Raw genomic sequence first — 25,268 nt, 5'->3', positions numbered from 1 at the left:
CATGTACTTACGAGAGGCCGTTTGGTCAGTCAAATCTTCGGGCTGGAAGAAAGTGATGGACCCAGAGACCCCTTTGTCTTGCTTGCTGTTAGGCCAACAGAGCATTAGCCAGCCGAGGCCTGCGTGTCTGCAGGGGCTTAGGCCTGCCTTCATTCCCCGTTCTGCAGCCAAAGCCGACACCCCTTCAGGGCATGAGGAGAGAGGAATGCACTCCGACCCTCCACCCTCCTCTCCTCTTTCCCTCCAGAGGAGCAGGGATGGAGGCCCCTTTATGGAAAGCAACCAAGACCCCAGGCACCAGATCCCTCTGTTTTTCATCCCTCCCTTTACCTCCTCACCGCTCTTTTTTCTCGCCTTTGTGCGAGGGTTGTTTGCAGTGGTAGAATACACATTGCGGTGTAGCCGCAGTCTTCCAGAAGGCTGTGGCGCGCTAGGCCAGGGCCCCTGATAAGGGCTGCGCTCGGCTGCTGTGAGGGCCATGAGAGCACAAACATTACACCACTGAGTAAACGGACCCTGGGGCCCACTGCTGAGCGCCTTTGTTATTGCGGCTCACATGCAGCCGGGTCAGAGCAGATAGAGAATGCAGCTCATATGGCTGGCTTATCACAAAATCCAATCCTGGACCTTGTGGTACAGCCTATTCTTGGAAGTGGGAGCATGTTAACTCTCGGCTGTTTTTCCTTCCTTTTTTTTTGGCTCTTTCAGGGATTTGATTCAAAGCTATTTATAAGTGCAGTTATAAAAGGGCATTTTAGGATAGTCTCTGTTCCAGATGGCTATCTGTGCTGTTTGTTTGACTGCGATAAACGAGATCAATCATTTATGTTGAATATTTGCCCGCGATATTAATGTTTAATTAAAAAGGAAATGGCTCTCCTCAAATCTCTGTTAATCTCACTGAAACTAATGTTATCTTGCACTGCTGTGGGAAAAACACATCTCTGCCTCTGTTCAGATCAGATAATCTGTAGACGTCCTTGACTTATTGCAGGATTTTCTCTTTTAAAAGCACAGGAAGTGATAGGAAACTTTCCCCTCAGTCAGTTTAAATTATATTTACAAATGAGTACGGTTTTGTCATTGGAGATTCCAGCACCATCTAGTGACAGAATAAATTCTGTGTATGCATCTATTTTCTGTGTTTACTGCTTCCTCTCTGGCTGTCTCTGACACTCATCTCAGCATCTTCCGTCCACGTCTCAGGAGGTGCAGGATAGAGGAGGCAGGGTGAGTTATAGCGGGAAACAGAGACTTAAACAGTTGTCTAAACACTGTCAGCAGTGTTCCTGGGCTTTAGAGAAAGATCCTCGTGTTGCTGTGTGTTCTGTCTGAGGTGACACACTGGAGGCTCTGGTTCCTGTCCTGGACCCCGGCTCTGGCTCGCCACCATCCCTGCTGATGTCCCACAGGCAGCAAGACAGTTTCTCTTGTTTGAACTTCAAAAATAAGTGGCTCATTTGAGAAAACAAATTAGTTTCTTCATTTTCAATTTCTCATCATGTTATTATGCTTTGGTATGCACAAGCTTGGCTCGCGATTATCTCCTGCTGATTGGACAAGCATTTGATTGCCCAAGTAACACATCTTGTAGACTACTCTGGAATTCATGAAGCATGTTATTTTTCTTCCAAATGATGACTTTGCTAGAATTTGCCTTTAAGGACACAGGGCCAGCGACCCGAGTCACAGGCTCTGTATGCACATGCCAAACACGCAGCACCAGTGCTGCTCCAGGATTTTACGGGAAGTTCAGGTCACTCTGCAGTTCCAACTTTCTCTGTTCTCGTCCACAATCCACAGCTCGGCGCCTCGATCCAGACTTGTGCAGACGGAGCGGACTCACCTTGGTAAACGCAGGGCACTTAATGAAAACTGATGACAGATCAGTCATTAGGGCTACACACAGCAGCCATTTATACTCTTAATCTGTCATACACAGGTGACCTTGAGATACACATCCCAAGTGTGTACATGTGTGATTGTACCCTTTCAGGTGTGTTTGCATAGTGGGGCTGTTGATGGCATAAATATGAATGTGTGCATTTATATTCTTATGTTAAAGTAAAAAATCTTCATCAACCTTTATTTCACTTGAGGCGGGATCCTTATTCATGCTGGTGTTGTGTTGCAAAATTTAAATTCATCCTAAAACTGTTACACAAAAACAACATCGTATGTTGTATTTTATTTTTTACTATGTGAAATGTGAAAACTGTCGCTTGTAATGACAAACCAAGAAAGAAAGGATCACCTAACTCCACAGTTCCTCTCAGCGCTACAGAGTGTTGTAGTGTCTTTCAGCTCATTGTTTTGGTTTGCCAGCCTGCAGCTTTAATGTTTGGTTCACTCTGCTCTGCTCTCATTCACTGTTTTCAGTGATAAAGTTCTAATAACCTACTTACGCTCCCTGCTTAGCACCAAACAGCAGACATAAAGTTAGTGACTAGCTAATGAATACAGTGGAGCATTTAGCAGCTAAAGAGCCAGATATTTCCCTCAGGAGTTGGTGGAACAGAGCAAAAAACTGAATGAATATTGGACTTATATCAACTTTATAAGGTAATATGTCAATGTTGTGTTTACAGTTTGTTCCTGCAGGCCCCAAGTGGCCAAATTTGCCCAAATAAACAATAAGAAAGAGAACTTCATAGGAGAAAATCCAGAAATACTAAGGTTTCCACCCACAGAAGCCTAAACAGACCAGAATGCAATGCAGCTACAGTACATGTTTTTAAAGTTATGAGCACAAATGTCACTTTTTCTCGACTGGGAAAGCTCACCCTCTTACTGCTGCTATCACTACTGCTCTTTCTGCCTACAATCATAAATTCAACCTATTCAGAGACACACTGGGTTTGTCAAAGTCATTCTTGGAAATGTTGAAAATAACCACCAACAGCCGAAGTACTGCAGATGAGGCAGGGTGAGGGAAAGTGGCAACACTTGAAAAGTAAATTGCAACACGTCCCACATCGCACTGAGCAAAAGATTGATTACTTACAATGTTTCAAGAGAGTCCAACGATGGAATTTTCCTTTTAGGCGGGCGTCCCTATGCATGTCTGTGTACATTTTCATACATCCAGGAGTATAGAAGCTGAAAGCCATACATGTCTCAACAAGCACATGCGGGCAAGATGAAAGGTAAATCAAGACAATCTTTGAATTCTGTTAAGCATCCAGGAGGCTTGAGCAACTGAGCTATGCCTTGTAAAAAATGACTTTTAAGTTGGATCGGTTTTATTTGTAATAAATAACACTTTAACGAGACATTCACATTGGGAAGAAATCCAATATACATTCACTTGTAGTCTTTCGAAACAGTTGCCTCAGCACAGTTTTGCAATGTCAACATGATACAGATTGAGTCCACTAGATACACTTGTTATTGTTTCCTGGTCAAAGCGGACCTGGAGACGAGCCAAAGCTCTTTATGACCCACACCAACATTTGCAAAACAATGTCTCAGCAATCTCTTGTTTTTGTCACTGACTTCTCCGGGCTCATTAATGTGATTAATGGTTATCTGAAAAGCTAATGAAAATGCAGCTGGATCCAAGCGTAGCATTGGATTTCCACAGCTTTTTAATTTCTCATCACTCATTAAGAGATATTAGCTTGGGGGTAATGGCTGTGAGTCTCCTGGAGGGAGAACAAGGGTTTCCTTAATGAGCCTTTCTGCCCTCTCGTCGAAGAACAACCTCTATTTCCATTCTCAGGAGGCATATTTTCATTCTTTCTTTTAAAATAAATCCCTCACAAACACCTGCTCTTTGATAGATCTGTATAGCTTTATTTGTGGGAATGGGGTGGCTCTGGGCACGCACTGTGCCCTCTCTTGTCTCATACCAGAGAAAGTATTACTAACCTTATCTCCTTGCCCTTGTTGCTCTTCCTAATGGGGAATTTCATTTACCGGGGAAGTGATCCGTTTTGTCTGAGCATAAATTGCGGATAATTGTGCCATTTGGACGCCGGACAGCGGGGTCGCTAGACGAACAGTCAGGCTGGGTGAAAGTGGATGCCTGGGAGTTCACGGTTGGCTGAAGCTAAATGCACATGTGCACGTGTGTGTATGTGTGGCCGCATGTTTTCACTTGGCGTGTACTGTATGTGTGTGTGTGAGAGTGAGAGAGCACTCCTCCCTGTGTTTGTTCTTCTATTCACAGTGGGTTTTAAAACAGGCCGGCGCTGGCTGAGGAGTATACTTTTTAACTGTATGTAATTGTCCTCTACAATAACAGCCACCATGTTTGCTCTGGCAGCAAACAGCGAACAGACTGTGTGAGAGGGGCTCGGGTCCAGCACTTTAAGGCCCATGTTTTATTTTCTTACGGTATCTCACTTCACCGCGGACTGCCAAGATCTATGAGGGCAATGGGAGTGCATGGAGATATCTGAGAGGCGTTGAGCACTTTCCCACTCTAACATCCAACTCTTTCTCTCACAAATCATCAGTAGCGACAAAAAGCCAACTCCGTGTTCCCTTGTTTCAATCTCTCTCTCTGTGACACAGTGGCTGGCACATCTGCCAGCAGGTACGGGGTGAGCCGGTGCAGCGTTGTTTCCCCCCGAGGTGAGGTGACGTCCCAGCACAAGCTCAGTCAGGTGCAGTTGTTGAAGGGGGTTGGGGGGAGGTGGTGCCCCAAGCCAGCGAACAGGAGCTTAAGCTTTTGACTGACAACTCTTTAAAGCAGGGCCCTGGAGCTGGTCCAGGTGTGAGAGAGAGGCTGAGCTTCAGCACTCAGAGCCTGATTAGGAGCTTCTTCTTCAAGCAGCGCAGCCAGGCTGATAGGAATGACTTATGACTTATGTGTCTGTGGAGAGACAGGTTGATTTATCAGCTTACAGATAGTTCTCTGTGCTACAGCAGCGCCTACGGCTGGTTTCTGTAGATGAGTAATCAGAAAGACATAAACATTGTTTAAGGATAAATCTGGTGATATCCTATATTTTTGTTATTGTCAACAAATTCCATAAAAAGGCCAAAACTTACAATGACTTGACCCTACTAAGTGTTGTCTGTGTATTTCTCTGTCCCTTAGACCTTCATTGCTATTTAAAAACTATTAAAACCACATTCATAAGCCACACTGTTGCACTGGGTGACATGAAGATGCACACTGTAGTTTATTTTAAATCAATCCCACATTCACCGTCCTGCTGCATCAAATTTACAGGTGAAAATAGTCCCAAACAAATACTCAATGTACTCCTGTTTTAGTAACATGTTCTAAAACCTACAGTGCCCAGCTGTTTTACAAAACTATTTGGCCTTTTTTAAAACAGAAACAATATATCCATGACCTGCTTTTAAAGATTCACGTCTTCACTAGGAACGAACGGGTGCCACAGACAGGTTGGGAAGTCAGAAAGGTTTTTTGACATTTTGACTTTTTTACTTTTCTTCGGTTATCTGGCATGTTTCCTCACCCTTTTCCACACACCTACCTTTGATTCATGCCAAACTGGTTCTACTGTACTGCTGTGCTGTATTAAGGATACGTCACTAAACGGTTAAAGCTCCATCCAGTCTCCTTTCTGGTGTGTTCTGACCGACACCCCAGGGTGCTATCCAAAATATTTCATAACCAGTTCCCCCTATCTTTCATTATCAGTCCTATCAGTAAAGGTAAGACTGTAGTCACCAAATTTATTGAGGAGATCTGGGAATGTGACAGCATTGGAGGTGAGCTGAGAAGAAGGGGGTCAGGCATCCCCAGGTCAAAGGCAAAAATGATTTCCCAAATAGTTTGTTGTAAACATCACAGTTTACAGACCGACTTCCTCAGCTCTAAATGTTAAACATGTTGCACTGCATCTTGTTATCCTACCACTCCCCTTGCACTACCCTCATTCCCATAACTACCTCAAATCTTTGCACTATTATTGTACATATTGTATAATATAGCTTCTTTTATGTCTCACTTCAGAGCTACTTTTTATATTCTACTTTGCTACTTTGTTTTATTCAATTCTAATATTTGGATATTTGTTTATACATTTTCTGTGTGTGTAGCATGGAGGGGGCCACAATTGCATTTCATTGTGCAATCCTGTATTGCGTAATGACAATAAAGCTGAACCTGGTCCAACTTTGACCTGTCGTACTTAAAGCAGTTTTCATGCACAGGCGTTACAATTGCCTCATTTTCAGTTTAGATAATCTCGCCTAAGTGTAGGTTTTTAACAACCTGTCTGATCCTCCGATCTCTCATTTCTTGCCCCTGTTGTTGTCATAATGTTCCCAATTAAATTGGTGAGTAAGTTATTATAGCCAAAAGAAACAATGGCCAAAACTACAAAAATAACACCCAAGTTGTAATAAAGTGGAATGTTCTTCAAAGTCAATCGTCCCAAGAACCATCCTTCTTCCAGGATTGTCAGAATCAGTTAGAGGCCCCGAACTCTCTCCTTGGGCTGCATCACCAGATCACTTCCTGTGAGCGCTGGCAACAGGAAATCAATTGAGGCACAAAGGCATGCATCAGCCCAGGCAGCCATCTGCTTAACCACCACGGCTGAGTGTGTTTTGGCCTACTGAGGAGCTCTGAGAAACATTCCCCAAGAGGCAAACAACATACCCTCTGTCTCCTCCGCTCATGTCAACCTTTGTGCGTCCGAGCTGCAGCCACCAGGACCCCCGTGATGTGGCAATGATTCATAGCCAAGGTAGTTTTCACTGACACTTTTGGCGCTACACATATCAAGTAAGACATCAGAGGCTAGTTATTTCGTCTCTCACCTCTCTGTTTCGTAACATGTCAGCCCTTTTATCAAGGCGAGGCTCTTAGTTCTACATGCTCCACCAGATCTGGCTTTGAACAATCTGACTCCGAGCACCGCGGGGGAACATGTGAGGCAAAGGCTTGGTAGGAGGTCAAAGGTCAACCTTTAATTAAGAATTCAATGAAGCAATTTACCTCTGAGCCCTGGAGAGAGACATACCCAGCAAGTCTAAGGTGTATTCATCCAGAAAAATAACTGATTAAACCAAAGCTGCGAGCACGTCTTCACCTGCGGGACTCCAGTGAAGCCAGGAATTTACACCTGCTTCTATTTTGACTCCTGAACAAAATGAAATCTTCACTGCAAATAAATCTCAAAACAAAAGGGGTTGTGAATAATGTGAATTGAAGCAATTTGATCGGCAGGAGTTTGGGTTTCTGTTTCCAGAGCAATCGTCCCAGTAACTCACATTATGATCCACTCCTGGTGGTTGTTTCTGAGTTTTCCGGATGGAAGTCTTGTCCTTACATGCATGCATCAAATTACTGTAAATATTTATGTCCGCCTCTCTTGAATAGAGGAAGATCGGAATCGGAAGAGAGGAAAATGAGGCGGGGGGAGGAGGAGCCCTGTAAATGGAGCACTATTTGGATTGTTGCAGTCTTTGGATAATGCTCCATTAATCTCACCTCTCATGTGTGTTTCCCATCACAAAGAATTCTGTCTGGATTCTCATGAGAGAATCAGATAGTTAATCTTTATGGGTTAGCGCAGCTCCATATGGAAAATTGTCTGGCAGCGTAAAAGGCTCAGCTCGGCCTGTGATGACAGGCAGAGTTAAAAACATTTCAACTTGACGCATGCCTCCCACTCCCCTGCGGTTTATCCTGTGTTTTGTTTGTTTGTTTAGTTGGCCAATACCGCTTGCTGGACGCTTGTCCTCTTTGGAGAATGACTCTAGCCATAATGTTTGGATTTTGAGCCTCACTTTGGTGTGGTTTTCGGAGGGGGCTCCGCTCTGAACAACAATGCCACTAAAACAAAACATAGCTATAGGGACTCTGACATTGCCTGTTCCACAAGAACAGCAAAAAATAAAACAACAACAAGCAACTGGCGACAGATTAATTCTTTCCACTGGATTCTTCTTTTTTTCCCCACTTCAGTGTTCTCCTGAAAATATTTGTTTAGTGCTTCAGGTTCTTATTAGCATTAAGCAGAACCGTGGGGTAGCAGATCTGGCAAGAAGCAGCTAAGTAAGCATGAAGTGCCAACCAGCTTGTCAGATGGTCGGTGCTCTGCAGGGGGTAACGAGTACAGTTTCTTGTGTAAACCGTCAGTGCTCCACAGACACACAAATACACGAATGCATGCCAGAGTCTATAAACACACATTTTCAGCCGTCTCTCTCGCACAGACATACACAGTCTTTGTGTCTCGTTGGGGGCAGATGTCATAAGTACTCCGCTTGCCAAAGGAAATCACTGTTGTATTTATGTATGTGAGCACAACTATTATTACAGGGGATGTTTTAACCAGGAGAAAATGGGGGTAATGAATGAGACTCATACATTCCACAATTCCAGTGGTTTTTCTCCGCTTACCACTGCTCTGAAAAACAATGAGACATTGTCGCTAGAGAGAAGAAATCCCTATTCAACAGGCTGCTGCTGTCGCTGCATTTTTCCCCCTCTTTCCCTCTCATGTCTTTCCTCCACTCCCTCCATCTTCTTTTTTTCTGCGCTCACTTTTTCCTTATTTGTGGTGTTATTTATATGAGCTCACTCCGCTCACGCTGGGCAGCCTCAGAATGGAAGGTTCCCCTGGGGGAGGTAGTGGCGGCAGGTTGAGGAAGGTGTGTGTCTGTGTGAAAGCGAGTGTGTGACCCACCGGCCACCCCTGCACAGAGGGCCCTTTGTGCACGTCCCTGGTTTATAACACCTCCACTCCTCTCTACTCCGCTCTCCTTTTACGCCATTCCCTTTCTCTGCAGCCAATCCTGCCCACTGACACTTTCATGTACACACACACACACACACACATAAACACACATCAAACTGCTACCCGGTTTTTATTGTAGGCAGGGATCACTCATTCTTTCCAGGGAGGGAAGCGTGTCGTGAACTCTGCGGCTCTAAGCCCAGGGCTCTGGCAGTGGTGGCCTGTGATGCAGCCACAAATTCAAACCGGGTCCCCCCAGTCTGGAACATCCTGCTGCTGCGTCTCTTGCTTAGATGGGAATAGCACCCAGATGTTCGGGTGTATTATAATGCTTTGGTACTTGCAAGTCGTGGTATCGATTTTCTCCCTTTCCCTGCTGATACATTCATCTCAAAGGTAACCTAAAGGCACCCTCAGGCCCCCACCAATCATCACTTCCTGTATTTCCTGCTGCTACTTCTGTACTTCTGTTACTCTTTTTCACTTCACCTCAATGCAGAGATGCTTCATTGGTGTGAATAATTTTGCCAAAGGGGTTTACACCATGAAAATATCCCAGGAAATAGTGTTGGCCTACGAAGCGATTTTGGCGTAGTGGCCCCACTCTGTCTTGCAGGATCACGTGATATACACTGGCCCAAAAAGACTGTTTCCCATACGCAAACGTTAGGAAAGGAGTGGCTGTAAAACAATTAATACATTTTGTGTACACACACACCCCGAAATGACTCTTTTTTTGCGTATATGCCCAGTAAGGCATGAATGGGGCAACATGTTCGGAAGTAGTATCCAGTTGTCTTAACACATCCATGGTCTGTCTTTATTGCTCTCTTTATTTTTCTTCCATCCTCAAATACATACATATATTCACTTGCATCTTACTGCTTCACACTTATATATTTCAGCAGATGAGACTAGGATCTGTTGTTGGAGCCAACCTGCAGCACAATACTGTACAGCTACTGTAACGCATCTCATTTTTGGTTTTTACTGATATCACGAAAATATTCAGAGCACATTGGTTTAAACTGTTTTTCTTTCAAGTTCAGCTCAGAAAATGCTTGTGGTAACAGAAGTTAGAGAGACAAATTGAAAGAAATGACAAATGAGTTGACGATTAGGCTCCAGGGTCTCTCAAAAACATATATGATAAAATGATATGGGTTTGTAAATTATATTCTTATTGGAGTGTTTGTGTCATGTTCCTGAATACGAATTTTTAAACTTTTTCTTTTTCTTTCACATTGTAGTGTATGCAGTCCCTTTCATCACTACAATAAGGACAGAGCACACATTCCTTCTAAATGAATAGTTTCATACTTTCTCCATATGCAAGTACTCATGACATCTGTCCCTTCCACAGATACAGTTTCACCACAGAATCAATGTTTATGCGTCTTCCTGTTTCTCTGAATGTGCTACGTTTGTTTAGCACGCCTGTAAATTTTAAATATGTTGTCAACAGCAGAGTGGCAAATGTTTTCATCTTGAAACAACATTGTGTGGGATATATAAAGAATGTTGACGAGAGAGGAAGGAGAGGGGCAAAAAGATTTATGAAGCTCCCCCTAAAAGTCAATATGGGTTTCAAGTTACATCTATGGCGCTGTGGAGATTTATGTTTAATAAGCTTCAGGTGTTGGCTGGCTTGGGTTTGGACTGGGGAGGGCAGGGAGGGGTGGGCTGGATTGCTCGCGGGGAGTGGAGTGGGTGACTGTTTCACACATGCACAGACATCCACATGCACACACACACACACACACACACACACACACACCCTGCTCTCAGCCCATTTTTGCTGTCACAGTCTTTACCAAGGCTTCAATTTGCACGGCTGCCTTGCGTCTGGAAAAACAGAGCTACCTTTGTGCCCACCTCTCAAATGGTTTCATGTGGCCGTCCGCAACACCCGCATGACAACACACAGCCTGTCAGGGGTGAGCAGAGACAAATGGAAAAGCTAATATACGACTAATAAGCAAAGAAGGGGAGGAATGTGCAGGAGAGGTCAGAGAGGGAGATTGACAGCAGGTATTAACCTCGTTCTCCTTCCATCTTTTGCTTTCTGCTGTGTGTTTATGTGAGTGACAGGCACGCAGGTAGGAGCCTGAAACAAAGGTCAGTCTGTATGTAGAAGGTGTGCCCCCCTCCTCCAACTCTACCCTGTCGCTGTAGAGGCGGGCAGGACAGAGCTGAGAGGATCCTCAGAGCATCATGAGGTGTGTGATGGTGGTATCAGTGGGGTGTTTGGCACCTACACAAAGATATATTTTACCAAGACTCCTTTTCCACCTCCACCCACATCTGTCTGGTCTTGCCCTCAGACCCCCCCCCCCCCCACACACCTATACACCTTCTACTCTTCCTCAAGCCCCTCATAGATCCTAGCTGTCATTTATAAGCCGATTGTAAATCATAACACCGAGCATTCCTCCTGACACCTGAAAGTGTCTCGACAAGACGGACCAAAAATGCATCTGTGGCACTTCTGAGTATGCTCACATGTGAAATTCAATAGCAGAGAATGTGCTGCTTGCCCCATGGCTGTGCAGCCTCCCACCCTCCCTGCCTCTCCTAATTTTATCTTTTTCCCACTTAATCTCACATTCTTGTCTTTTGTCTTTCTGAGAGGGAAAACATTACTAAGTCACTGTGAGGACTGAACTGGGCCACCCACAGCAACAGGTCATTAAGTCTGCAAAGCTGAAAATGAGATGAATTAAAAGTAGTCTCTATGGTAAAGAAGTAAATTGAAGAAAACAACCTAATTGCGTCTCTCCTTAATTCCTCACCGTAATCTGAGGCAGCAGTAACTTCTGTTTTGCTCTGTATTTCAAGAAAGGCATGAGAATCTATTGTTTGCAAAAAAAAAGAAGAAAAAAAAGCATCAGTTACTTTTTTCACACAAAATATATACTGAGCCTGAATATAGCTTTTCAAGGCCACATGTTTTTTGTGGAGAGGAACAATGGTATGTGGTGTTCGTATGCTGTGTTGGTATTGTTCAACAGTGGGGTTAAGGTGGGTTGGGAAGTGATAATTGCAGGTTTTGTACACAAGGTCAGAGCACGAGAGGGGGAAGAAAAGCCTGTTGATTCGATTGGTTCATCCTGTGGTGGTGTTATTGTATGTTGTGTAAAATGGAACAAGTGGCTCTTATTCAGCGGACACACGCTGGAGGGCCCTGCCTTTCTCCTCTGAACAATGGCCCACAATTCCCTGGGCAGTTCTCAGGTGGATCGCCTTACCCATACTGCCTCGGTGGCTCACCTGAGGACCGGCCCGGCAGCTTAAACCTGCTCTAGTCGCAAGGACAGGGTTACAGTTACATACATGGACCCAGATGCATAGATATGTGTTCATAAACACAAGCAAAGACATATTCACAAAACACCTGAGAGTGACTTCTCACTGCGCGTAAATTGGTGTTTAAGCTGCTGTAACAACTGGAAAACCCCACTCTAGAATACATGCATACACATGCTAGCAATTATGAGACATTAGCAATACACTTTGAGTGCATGGAAGCAGTGCATTCAGCTGTGTCAAGGGAGGACTGTACACTGTCACCCAAGCTGCTGCTGTAGAGTTGCTTTTCACTCTCCAAGCCAATCGCAGGCCTTCCCTCCCGGCTAACTGTCCACGTGCTCACTGAGCTGAACTCTCGGATTCCTGGAGAAGATTGAAACGTGACGCTTTCCCAAGACAACAGGGCAACCCAACACTACACACACCTCGCACATACACTCATTATCAAGTTACGCCACTGGTTTCTGCAAACCACCAAACACCTATATGGGAGCGCACACACACACACGCGCACTTGGACATTGTGTTTCGTGACAATTAGCTCGGTATTTGGCCTTTTCACCCGGTGTCAGTGGAATATGTTCAATACAAGAAGAGTTGCTTTTCTTCACATCAAACCAGCAAATGTTTAGAGTGATTATTCTTGGCATCTGACAGTTAGCATGCCCATTCAAGCACTTAGCCTTCCCCTCACCTTAATTGGTTTAATACCAGGACCGGGCAAGAAAGGTGGACTTGCACCCTCCACACATTATGAGCATAATGTTAAGGGGATTTTATTAGGCTGCTCTGTCTGTTTTGGCCTGTATCTCTTCAGTTCCTTACAGCTCAGAGACGTCTTCCTTGTGTACAGACACAGATAATTATCCACAGATCCACACGAGCTGAACTGTCAGAGTCTCTGCCAGCCGGGATTTACTGCTCACTCTGGCTCCAGAAACAGAAGATGTACAGAAATGAAAGGAATAAAAGAAGAAAATGTGTCACTGTGGAGGGGTTCAGGACATTTTAAGTCAATGATCAGATGTATTCTGGCAATAATCATTTATATTATATTGTTCTATTGTCATTTTATTTTATTATTCTATTATTCCAATCTGTTCTATATCATATTATATTACATTTGGTCGAATATTTGGCCCTCAGGACTTATTTCTAAATTTGCTTGGATGTGTCTTGCAACAAAAAAGGACATGGAAGATTGCTGCAGTAGAAACAAGAAAGTGACAGGACTGTGGAGAATAACAGTAATCAGGAAGTATCAAGGTAAAACAGAGAAGAAAGGTTAAGGGTTGTCCATTAAATATGAAGCTACAGCTGAGAGATGGATAGCTTAGCTCAGCAAAAAGACAACAAACAAGGTGGAAACAGCCATAAACTTTTTTTTACGTTTTTACACTTCTGAGACAGATTAAACAGATAAGATATAATATGAGCTTCAGAGGTGCACAGCTAGGTTTGGTATGTCCACCTGCTTCCAGTCTTCATGAAAGCACATTTATTTTGTTATTATTTTATTACCCGAGGGTGAGGGGCCTTTTTGGTCCAGGCCCCTCAGCTGTGGAATGTCCTGCCTGGACAGACACGTTCTCAAGCACACTTGAAGGTGATTGCACAAATATCCTGCTTTCAAAACGATGTTTGAGCTGCTAAAACAACCCCATTCTTGAATACATTCACACACATGCTAGCAATTATGAGACATTAGCAGCACACTTTCAGCGTATGGAAGCAGTGCATTCAACTGTGTCCAGGGGAAACTGTACACTGTCACCCAAGCTGCTTTTCATTCCCAGGCAGGTAGGTCTCTTAAAACAAGTTGATTTGTATTGGAATAAAATCTCACTCCAGTAGCAGAATTTCACCTTGAATTAAGAACACACGATTTTGGGACTCAAAGTCACTTAAAAGGAGGTTTCCAAAGTGTGGGCAGTGGACAGTGATGGAGGTAGTAAGCAGATTATGTAGAGGGGGGAGGATGGTGAGTAATGTACATGCAGAGTGATGTAAAAATTGATGTTTAGTTTATAATTTCATGTTTTAATGTATAGCTTGAGAAAAGGTCAGCATGTGTTAGCGGATACAAACTGGCAAAACATACCCATAGAGGGAGAGGGATCAGGGGTATTACAGTCCAGATACCCCACCATGTGGACCAGTTTAAAGAAGGCAAGGGAATTTGTTTCAAAGTCCTACACACAGCGTCCAACAGAACTCTTTTACTAGCAGTCTGAAGTGCCGTTAAAACTAAAGACAGTGTGATGAATCAAATTTCTGCTGATAATGGTGTGTCTAGCCGAGTACAACAAAAGCACGTGTGTGTGTGTGTGTGTGTGTGAGTGTGCGCACATGATACTGTACTTATGAGAAACAGTTTGAGCTTTTAAAGCTTCAGATGTTTCTGTAAAATGATGTCATTTTGGCTAAGGTTTATGATTTAATTTACTGTAGAATTACAATATGGTTTGGGTACTTACTGTACATTTATAGTATATTCAAGGATAGCCATAAAAAGTTGCAATTAATTCTAATTGTGGCGTAAGCATTCACACTACAACTGTGTGTGTTTTCAGCAGTACTGAATGCTCCCACTTCCTAGTTTTTCCCAAATTTGTGTCTCCTCTGATGGCAGAAAAGAATGGCTTATTCTGAAACCTAATAATCGCCCTGTAATTAAACAAAATGCATATCTGAAGGTATTGTGTTTTTATTGATTTAGGATTTTGTTTTCTTATCTGTATCTGTAGTATGGATCTGCATCATCCTAAAGTCTTAGAGTAAAGGTTAGTATACAGTTATGTGTTGGGTTAGGGTTTTGAGGTGAGGGACTGAATGTAGTAAATGGTCCTCACATGTATATAAAAATGTGTGTCCGCATGTGTGTGTCAAAGAGACAGACAAAATTGAAGAGAGAGGAAAAAGAGAGATTGCAGAACATCAGCAAGATTTACTGTTTCTAAACATTTTGGACGTCTCCATACACCCCAGAGTTGATGGATCTGAACAAGCAGGGATTTGGACTGATACTTGATTCTGTCTGGAGTCTGTTTCAGCACTCGGATTCACCTCATCACTCTGTCCCACAGCGCCGAGATCTCATTCACCTTTGAACTCCTGAGAACCCCCCTCAGTGACTCCTGAGAGCCTTACGGTCGCCCGTTTCCAACCGCTTTCTTCCATCTGTAAGTGTGGCGTTGTGGCCGATGACGTCAAAGTTCGGTGTCTCCTTGAATCCTGCCAGAAGGTGTACAGAGATAAGGAAGAGAGCTCCACAAGGCAGAGATAGAGGATTGGAGGAGGCGAGGATCCAAGCAAAATGAAGATTAAATGAGCAGGAAAATAGATGAGATGAGAGGAAGTGAAGGAGGTTGGAAAAGGTGTAGGAAACGAGAGGAACAGTGCATTAGTCACAGGGTAACTTTAGCTCCCTCTGTGGCTGAGCGGAGAGAGATTTCTCGTCAGTGATTTGGCCGGAGCAGACTGCAGAAACACTATACATGCCAGACGTGCCATTTGTCCATCTCCCTTCCTTTATGTCTCTGTCTCTGTGTTTTCCTATAAGCTGTCTCCACCCAAAGGATCAGTGCAGGGCAACAGACATTTTTGTGAATTAACTGAGACTGATGTGTTTAATTAATGTAACCACGTCACCTCTTACTGTTTTCAGCATTAGTCTGTGCATTGCCTTCTTGCTGTTGAAAATGCTTATTATTACAGGTTGTATTTGAAGCTTTGATTGTATTTAAATCATTGGTATTTTTTGCATGTTTTAAGCCATAAAACACAAATCACTACCCATTGCCAACAGCAAAAAACATTGAAATTATACATGACATTTGTCAATGTTTTCTTATTGATTGTGTTTTGGGATTAAGATTTAAACACCAAAACATAACTTGAGTATATGCACCTCTAAGGAGGGTTTCAAAAATGGTTGCTGCTTGCAATGAATTATCCAGCGAAGATGAGGAGACATAACATGTTGATCTACATGGAACGAATGAAAAGCAAAGTAGGTTATCAACCTAAAAACATATGGAATGCTTTGAAAAACGGTCTGCAGCAGGTTAAAGGGACGAAAATCTCCACACAGCCACTGGTGGCGGTCATGTTTGTGTAGTGATATACTGTTACTGTTATGTCTGCAGACTGGGCCTGCTGGGGTTTCTCTCTTCTTCTGTTATTGCAGTGAGGGGCTGCATTTGGGTGAGTGTAACAGCGGCGTGCGCGCAAGTACGTGTAATACATTGTGTGTGTTTTGAGGTGACCTCATTAATTAAAGGACATTGAAAATCACAGCGTCCGTCTCTTTCGGTTTTTTCGCTCACTCTCCGTCCTGCTCACCTCACTCCCTCTGCCTGAAACTCCTCGTCACAGTCTCTCACAATCTCAGGGTGCTAGATTGGTGTGAAATGTGTTTCTCCGAGTGGAAACTTGCTGTCTGTTCGCATGGATGCATGTGCGCTTGTAAAGTATCTGAGTGTGTGTGTGAGTTTTTCCCCCGCGACTCCATGGTCCAGAATAACTGTCATCACCCGCCCGTAAAGCAGACGCCTGTTGTCCCCATGTGACCCAAACAAACCCACAGAGGTGATTCACTCAGGTCACCATCCACACACACACACTGGCGTCACACCCTGAACTTCTCCATTTTGGTAAACATATAGAAGCAGATTGCTTCCAAATTTTGCCAGATTATTATAAATTGTAAATTTGGAGACTTGCCACAGGTCATGTGTGTACAGTAGGTTGCAGTGGTCGTTATTTGATTCCCCTGATAGTGAATCATTTCCCGCTAATAATTGTCTGTTTCTTCTCCTCATCACTCGTTTCTTCCTCTCCTAACACAATAGGAAGTGTGTGAAGAAAGATGAAAAAAGAAACCGTTTCTGAAGTGGTACATTAATAGCTTGCAGGTAGTTATGACATGGTGTATTGTTTGATGTATTTGTTTCTGTGGTGTGTCTGATATGTCGTCAAGTTGGCTTGTGAGAAACACAGCTGTACGCTGTAACAACACGACCTGGATGAAATCACATTTTAATAAAAAAAGTCTTTATATTTGCTTTAACCTGATGGGGACACTGAACCGGCCGCTGGCTGTAGCTTCATATTTGCCCTACAGATATGAGAGTGGTATTAATCTTCTCATCTAAGAAAAAAAAAGCGTAACTATTTTGACAAAAGCAGGGCACATAAAGCTGACAATGTTAGCTAAGAAAACACTGAGAGTAAGTGAGAAAAAAATATTCTCATGATTTGGCTGAAGGGAGCCTTTAAAATGGCGAACACAACGATTCAGTGACAATTCAATACAATGACAATTCTACCGCCAATTCTCTCCCGAGCACGTTTAATCAGTGGGAGAGAGAAAGTATTGCCCTTCTCTTGGTGAGTGTTTGCTGCTGAAGCTGCATGTGTAGTCTTGCAGGATGACTTCATGCCATCACTGGGTGTTCTCATTATGCCGGGGTGTTGGCAAGCCTGGCGGGCTTTTCAGATTTGTCTCTGTTCTAGGACTTTTTGGCAGGTCCCAAACAGCAGAGAGAGACAGGGCTCCGCTCTCAGGAAGACACACATGCTGCAGGGCAGAATTAAAGATAATAAATAAACCACTTGGAGGAGTTTCACTCAACTTCTTCTTTTTTTAGCAGTGTCCCAGCCTGGCTGGGTTATTGTCCCACCCTGCAGTGGATGTGTGCAGCAACTATTCAGTGATAATCTTCTCTGTTTGTCCTCCAACAAGTTGGAACACCTCAGTCTGCTGTGTGTGTGTCTTTTTGGGTGCTAACGAGGGTTGTTCAGAGGCGTTGAGTCACAGAGTTTCTCCCCAGATGCAGCAGTGAGCAGGTGTGGAGTTGAATACTTCAGACTGACTCCTTGACTAATCTCTACCCAGAGGCTGAAAAAGCACTTGTATTGTAACAAATAAATCCTTTACAAAAAAAAACACCTTCATCATTGAGCTTAAGGTGGTAAAAAGGTCCTGACTCTTGTTCAAAACTAGGCCATAGGTTGCCCCTTTCTTTAGTTTTCATGAATTTTCTTGCTACATTTCTGTTTTGTGGCACTTTTTTATTACTGCTTCTGTTACTGATGGGGAGGTGAGCCATCATGTGCCTACTTGTTGAGAAACAATATGAAAGCTGTGAGGTAATGTGAGAGGGAAAAGCAATAAAAATACATTAAAGTAAATAGACACCTGTTATGAAATGACTGAAAGCAGGCTGCAGCAAACTCGGTGTTAACATTATGACAGATGTTAGACAAGCAGACAAAACATGTAACAACTGCACTTTCAAACAGTCATTTGACCATGATTGGCTTTTTTTACACACCTCAAACCATCAGCTACAAAATATCCTCCACATTATTGCTGACATTGTGCAGCTATTAGTTTCAGTTTATTATCACTATAAAAATCAGTTTGCAACTTGAAACTTGCTTTAGATGGTTATTGCCATCTCTTTGCTAATGAAGTTGCTTTTGCAAAAACTCTACTTGCTGGTGCATTCAAGGACGCCCTGACAACAGCCTTTTGACTAAGGTATGATCATAATCACATTAATCACACTTTTTAATGTATATTTTTCCTTATTGGTTGTTGTTCAGGTTTTTGTTGGAGATTCCATCAATGTGCCAACAAGCAAAGACTGCAAAAATGATAAAGGCAACAAAACATTTATTGTGAAAGATTATCTTCTTGCACCATCCTGGTGGCTGAAGTGTGGATGTGGGCACGGCCTGGCTGTAAGCACTTTTTGGCTACTGTTCTGCAGCATGTTCAGGACGGATTCTGTTACTTTCTTTCACATGGTGCAGCAGTAAAGTATCAACAAGACTCTGTTCCGTTCAAATAGTGTTACCCACCACTGCAGTCCAGGACACTGCAGCACAGCTGAGACTAACCATTTAGCAACACATCCGTCACTGTGCTGCAAAGCCACAGAGTTAAACAAATCGTCTTGGCTGTCTTCTTTAAGCTCCTCTCGTTCGCCATGTTGTCTTCATGAACGATTCACATCACCTGCTTTCTGATCTCACACACACAGCATCAACTATGTTCCACATATCTTGTCACGGGATTTGGTGATTTATAGAGACACTGTAAACTTTAACTGGCACAGTGCTGGGAAAGGGGCTCTCTGACCTCAATCACCCTCAGAGAAGAGGGCTTTAAAATGATGAATTCCAAAACCTAATAATATTAAACAATGGGAAAATGTGCGTATTCAAGCACACAACCCTGCTGAGATTTGCTTGCAGAAGTATGAGTGATGATCCCCACTCATAAACTACACTGTTATCAATTAGTGCAGCTGGTTTGGAGCATCTTGACAACACAGGCCGGCGTAAATTACAAGTAGTGTACGTGTGACAGTGTGCATGTGTTTTGTGGGATCAGTAAAAGTTTCATTTGCCAGAAACAGCCTTCATGTGGATAGGCTCTCCTATTGGTATACCAAAGCTCCCGCGGCAAAACTGCTGTTTGTCAAATGAGAGACTTCCACTGTGGGTTAACTGGAAACATCAGGGCTCTGGTCAGAGCTACAAGAGGCACGGAGACACTGCCTTCTGGGAGACAAAACAAAAACATGTCCTGAGAGTGAAAGGGCATTCATTGAAGCAGCACTGGAGGGATACATGCAGCTTTTACAGGAACGTCTGAAGGGTGAAGTGGTGAAGTGAATAAAGCTCTCCTCCAATCAAGCTGTTGTTGGTTTAACTTAACTCAATCCAGCCGTCATCCCTTTATCAAGATTAAAGATCAAGTTTCCGTGTTCACAGGCAGCTTGACCTCTTTGTCTTCACCTACCCAACAACTTCTTCCTCTTCTGCTCCCTCCCACGTGGCCAACAGCCTAGTTTCTGGGATTTTATTCTCACGTGAGGGCACGAAATTTCAAGTTCACTTGAAAACGCAAGCCGAACTCTGAAACGTGTCATTGTGCTTTTGTGTGTCACTGAGCGCAGAGATGTTTGCCTTTGGCCTGAAACAACATAATACAAAAGAATGCAAAGTGAGGCCACACCATGACACACACCACTGTCTTCTGGCCAGCCCAGGGCAGCGTGCACACAAACACCCTGCCAACACCTTGCAATGAAACCGGTGACGGAGCGTTTGGCCAATTTAAACACAACAGGAACTAGGCACGACTTTTTAAAACTCCATCCTGATTATGCACAAGACAAGGGAGAGAGGCTGATTTCATACAGTAGATGGGTGGCAGTGGCTGCAGCGCAGGTGTTAGCGTTTTAGTGGCAGACTTTAAATGCAGTGTTTGTGTGACGTGTGTGTGTGATCTCACAGCATGAGGTAATGGGCATGGAGAGGTCAAAGTCAAAATGAAAACACAAAAAGTGGATGTGAATAACTATGAAAATATACATACATCACTTTACTACAGACCCATATAAAAACACAGCTAAACTGCTATCGCCTCCTCATAGCCTCTCTGAAGTAGCATATTCATTGGAAAACAATGATTGCTTGGACTACTAAGCATAAGAATCAATGCTGGAGAAGTGGATTGTGCTGCAGGAGTATTTTCATGGATGTTTTGACACGTTTTGACACATTTTTAGCATCTTAATAATTATTGGTCCCCAGAGGATAAATCATACTGTCTTCTGTGATTCCCTTTCCTCTAGCATCATTGTGAAGTTGACATTTCTGTTTTTTAGTTAAATGTTTCAACAACTATTGGATGGATTATGAAATTTGATACAAATCCCCCTCGGGATCAATTGTTGTTCTCTCTCTATCTAGCGCCAACACCAGGTCAAAGTTTCAGTTAGTCCAATACTTTGATTTGTGACCAAATAATGATAAGTAATGGCACTCCCATCAGGCTCAACTGCACTTTGTGTTTAGTGCTAATAAGCAAATGTTAGCGTGCTAACATGCTAAACTAAGATGATGAAAATGGAATACATTCATGTGTCTAATCCATGCCATCACTGAGTTTTATTGTTCCACAGCATCCAGCTTAGCAGATGTTTAGTACAAGCTATTCCTGCCTTCTCTCTCTGCAGCTACATATCAATATGCCACAGAGACAGCCAGATCTGAACAGGTGTTCCTGCTCACGCTTGTGAGATCATGGCTTGCGAGGGAGACATTACAGCGCTGAGTAGCGTAGATGGTGTCTTTCTTCCACACTCCTCCTCCTCATCCCTCATGCCTCGCTTTCTCCATCTGGAGCTCTATCTGTAACCCATCTTCTATCCATTACCACATCATCCATCAACAATAACGCCAAACAGTGTCTGTCTTTTCCCTTGTAGTGCAAACCTAGCAATACTACTGCTCTAACATGCACATGCACAGAAAAACACACACATTGGCTCCATCACTGTCACCCAATCCATCAACCAAGTTATTTTCATGTTAATAACAGGGCCTTTATTGCCTCTGCCGCCCTCCTCACCCCTGACCAACCTGAGCACTCACCTCGCTGCCCACTCTGAAAAGCTCTGATTGTCCCTTCATTTTCGGGTGCTTTTGGGTGACTCCAGGACTGCATTGTTTACCCTCAGCCCCTGAGACGGGATCCATCCAGCCACCCAGTCAGGTGCTTATCTGATGCAATGGACCATTGATCACCTTTTCCCCCTTCAATGAATCAACTCTCTGTTAGTTAAGTGGAGAATCATCCACTTGGTAACCTAAAACTAACCTAATATATTGCTGCTTCAGGTTCACTGGACCTCCACTTGTTGGCGTGCTCCTGTTTCAGACAGCATCCGTTATATAATGCACGGTGGATTGGGTTCAACTGCGAATAACATGGGATGTTGCATTTCATTTGAGTTGCCTTGATGCATGTCCTGAAGTTCAGGAGTGTAGCAGTATATGCTTTATGGTTGAAACAATGACAATTTCTTCTAGATAAACTCTTCTGTAAGAAATCCCACCAAGTGTTCCGATCCAACCCGCCTCATCCTGAGAAGCCATCATAAACCTGATGAATGACTTTTCATCTGGGCTGTAAATATTTATCCACTGCACAAATCTAAATTCCATTAGGGGAGTAAACATAAACATATTTCATTCTTAAGCAGGCATATATGAAATTAAACAATGTAATGCTGACAAAGAGTTCAACTAAGTGCCACCATATGGTCACTGGTGGCTCTCGGAGCTGCATTGTTAGTTGTGTGTGCAGTCTGTTTCTGACAACAGCTTGGCTCTCATCAGCCCTTCATCTCCAAACACGCTGCATGTGGTGCTCCCACCAATGTGGCCCGGTCTAAACCCCAAACACGGGAACGGTTTGCAATTTGTCTTGACTGTGTCACAAATGAACTGATGTGTTTGGGGTTGTGGAAAAGATCCACTGAAGGGGGGAGATGATGAAGGAATTGGTTTTGTTGTGGGTGTCAGTGATACAACAAATGGCTCGCACACGCTTACATGACGCGCACGTCCCTTTGTAACAAGGTTTACATTAGCACTAACAGCCACAGGCCCAAGGGGTGCCAAAAAGTGGTGGAGCGGAGGATAGTGGACTTTTTTCTTTGTGTTTGGCAAGCAAATTATTTCTCTCTTCTAATGATGCGCAACATTTTCATATAAATAAACGTCAATTTTGCAACTCTATGACCAATATATGTAACACAGCTGTGGTTCAAGCTATACCATTTTCATGAAAGCTTGACATTGTCCGTTTTGGTTCTCAGAACATCATCTGGTGAGTAGGAAGTGATTTTTTTTCTTCAGCAATAACAAGAAAAGGAGAAAAGAAAGTCCAAGGAAGAAGATGTCATAGAACTAGCCACACTGTTTGGTAGATAATCTTCATGCAGTGCAAAATACTGCAGAAATTACAATGTTGCAACAAATGTATTATTAAAAAAAGGGATTGTGCATCTTGGCAAGTTTGAGCACCAACTCCTGCTTCAAGTGAAAATGATCCCAGACTGATCTTCAGCGGCTGTGTGTATAAGTGTACCTCAATGAGCTCTGCAGAGGAGGCAGGGGGATGTGGCACGCACCACATGCTCCCATTTGTGCGTTAGGGAGCTCATTAGCCACCACTCGGTCCATTACTGGTTCCGGACCTCATGGCACCAAACTGTCTGCACCCTAAGAGGGTGGAGGGTGAAGGCTAGATGTTGGTCTCCTGTGCTCCCCTGAGCCTGAGCAGATAGCATCATGCCAAGAGCAGCAGCAGTTAGACCCTGAAACCTAACCACCAGCGCCCCCCCCCCCCCCCCCCCCCCGACTTAATTAGGCCATAATTTTACTGTAGGCCACAGTGTGGAGATATCGGCCGTGTGGGGAGAGGGAGGTGGGGTGAATAGGGGTTTACCAGTGGTTCCAAAAGTGCCATTAAAGGATTTCAGCAGCTTTCCTGGGCTCACATTGTCATCCATTCACCTTTCAATGTTGTTTAGATCAATAACTGTTAGAAAGTAGAGCCCCAACAACTGTAGTTCGTAAACTGAAAATATGGTTTCTCCATCAGCTTGGAGAAAGTGCTTAATGGCTTCCCCCACAGCAGCACACTGAGGTGAGCCCTACCACTTCAAGAATGTGAAAATGGGTAAATAGATTACATCTCGTACTTCGCGCTATTTTCACTGGAGCCAGTCCAGTTGGCTTTTTACTGAAAGAAACAATGTGTCCAGTGTGGAAGCATTACCTCGTCAGAATTTGGGCTGCCTGTATAATGTTTGCACACACATATACCTTTCACACTTTTGCGCATGGGCAACATTAAACCGATCTATTCTTCACTCACACAACTGAAAATACACAAACATGTGGGTTTGCAAGCTCGCTGACAAAACTGCCATCTCGTCATATCTTGTCAATGTTACGCAACAATTTATTTCTATTCCTCAAGCTGGCAAAACACAGATGACAAGTAAAAGAACCCAAAACCTCACACCTAAAAGAGGAATGTGTTTCTGACCAATGGGAGGGGGGAAAAAATGCTATTTTTCCCTATAATTCAGTCAGACATAGCTAAAACCACACTCAAGCACACCAGTCCCAATTTTGGTCAAAATGGTGTATTTTAATGCAGCCAGATAATTAACAAGGCAGTAAATTATACCATAGTAAATGGGCTAGGCTAACCTCTACAGTTAATGGCTTTTATACTGTGCATTCTTTCATGGAAGGAATGTAACAGGGTGCGAATACAGCGCCAAAAACTACATTCAATCTCATACCTCTCTCTCTCTCTCTCTCTCTCTCTCTCTCTCTCTCACTTCTCTCTGTACTGTATCCTCTCTCGCCCTCATCACACATCTGAGTCAATCAGTCTTTGTCCTTGACTTTGTGGTTGACAATTGAGAATCGTACAGGCATGAATGTGTGTACTCAAACAGTGCGTGCGTATGTTACTATTTGCGCTGTTGAAACACAACATGCTGGTCTCTTTTATTGCTGACACATATTTCACGACTTTTCCTGCCCTGGAGCCAGAGGAAGACCAAACATCCTCCATCGTAAATTTTCTCCTCGAGCACAACCTGGAGAGTATGCCACACAGGAAACCATACACACACATGCACTAGGACACGCACACACACACACACACACACACACACACACACGGTGGGATGGAAAAGGAGGTGAGAGAGAGCATCATATATCACAAGCACAAATGAAGATTTTCATTTCAACAGAGAATATTTACCTTTTTCACACCTACTCAAATAAAAGGATTCCAATCACAAAATGTTATTTAAAACAAACTCAACTGACTACCTTTTTTTCCCAAAACACATAAAGCGTTTCAGCCCATCGCTCCTCATATGAATAAACATCATATCAATCACGTTGGATGGTGTGGTGTTTGTGACTGCCCCTCTTCACTCCACCGGGCTAATGGGAAATCAAATCGGGGGAATGTCTTTAGCTCATTGCTCATCTTCAGGACGCCTGCCCAATTAAATGGATTTGATTTATCAGTCATGATTCATCCCCAACGCAAACTCATATTTACCTCAACTGTGATTGATGAAGATCATTATGATGATTCAATTTGGTCCGAATGTGTTCGCGTGACAGCCGTCTTTGTCTTCACAAAGGGTCTCAGTCTCTCCCTCTGTGGCTCTGCACAGTAAATGGATTTATATGTCTGTATGTGTGGGTGAAGACAAAACAGAGGAGTTATTACTTTTTTTTTGTAGGCAGGTAGTGTGTAGATGTGTGCAGCACCAGTATCATGTGTGGAGTGTGTTTGCCATTAGGGAAATGGACCCCTTGCTTGTTTTCTTGGTTTTGGTTTTGGACTCGAGTCAGTGACCAGCGACTGGACACTCTTTG

Source organism: Enoplosus armatus, chromosome 12, assembly GCF_043641665.1.
Source record: "Enoplosus armatus isolate fEnoArm2 chromosome 12, fEnoArm2.hap1, whole genome shotgun sequence".
Lineage (NCBI taxonomy): Eukaryota > Metazoa > Chordata > Actinopteri > Centrarchiformes > Enoplosidae > Enoplosus > Enoplosus armatus.
Note: the sequence above shows the minus strand (reverse complement) of the source record.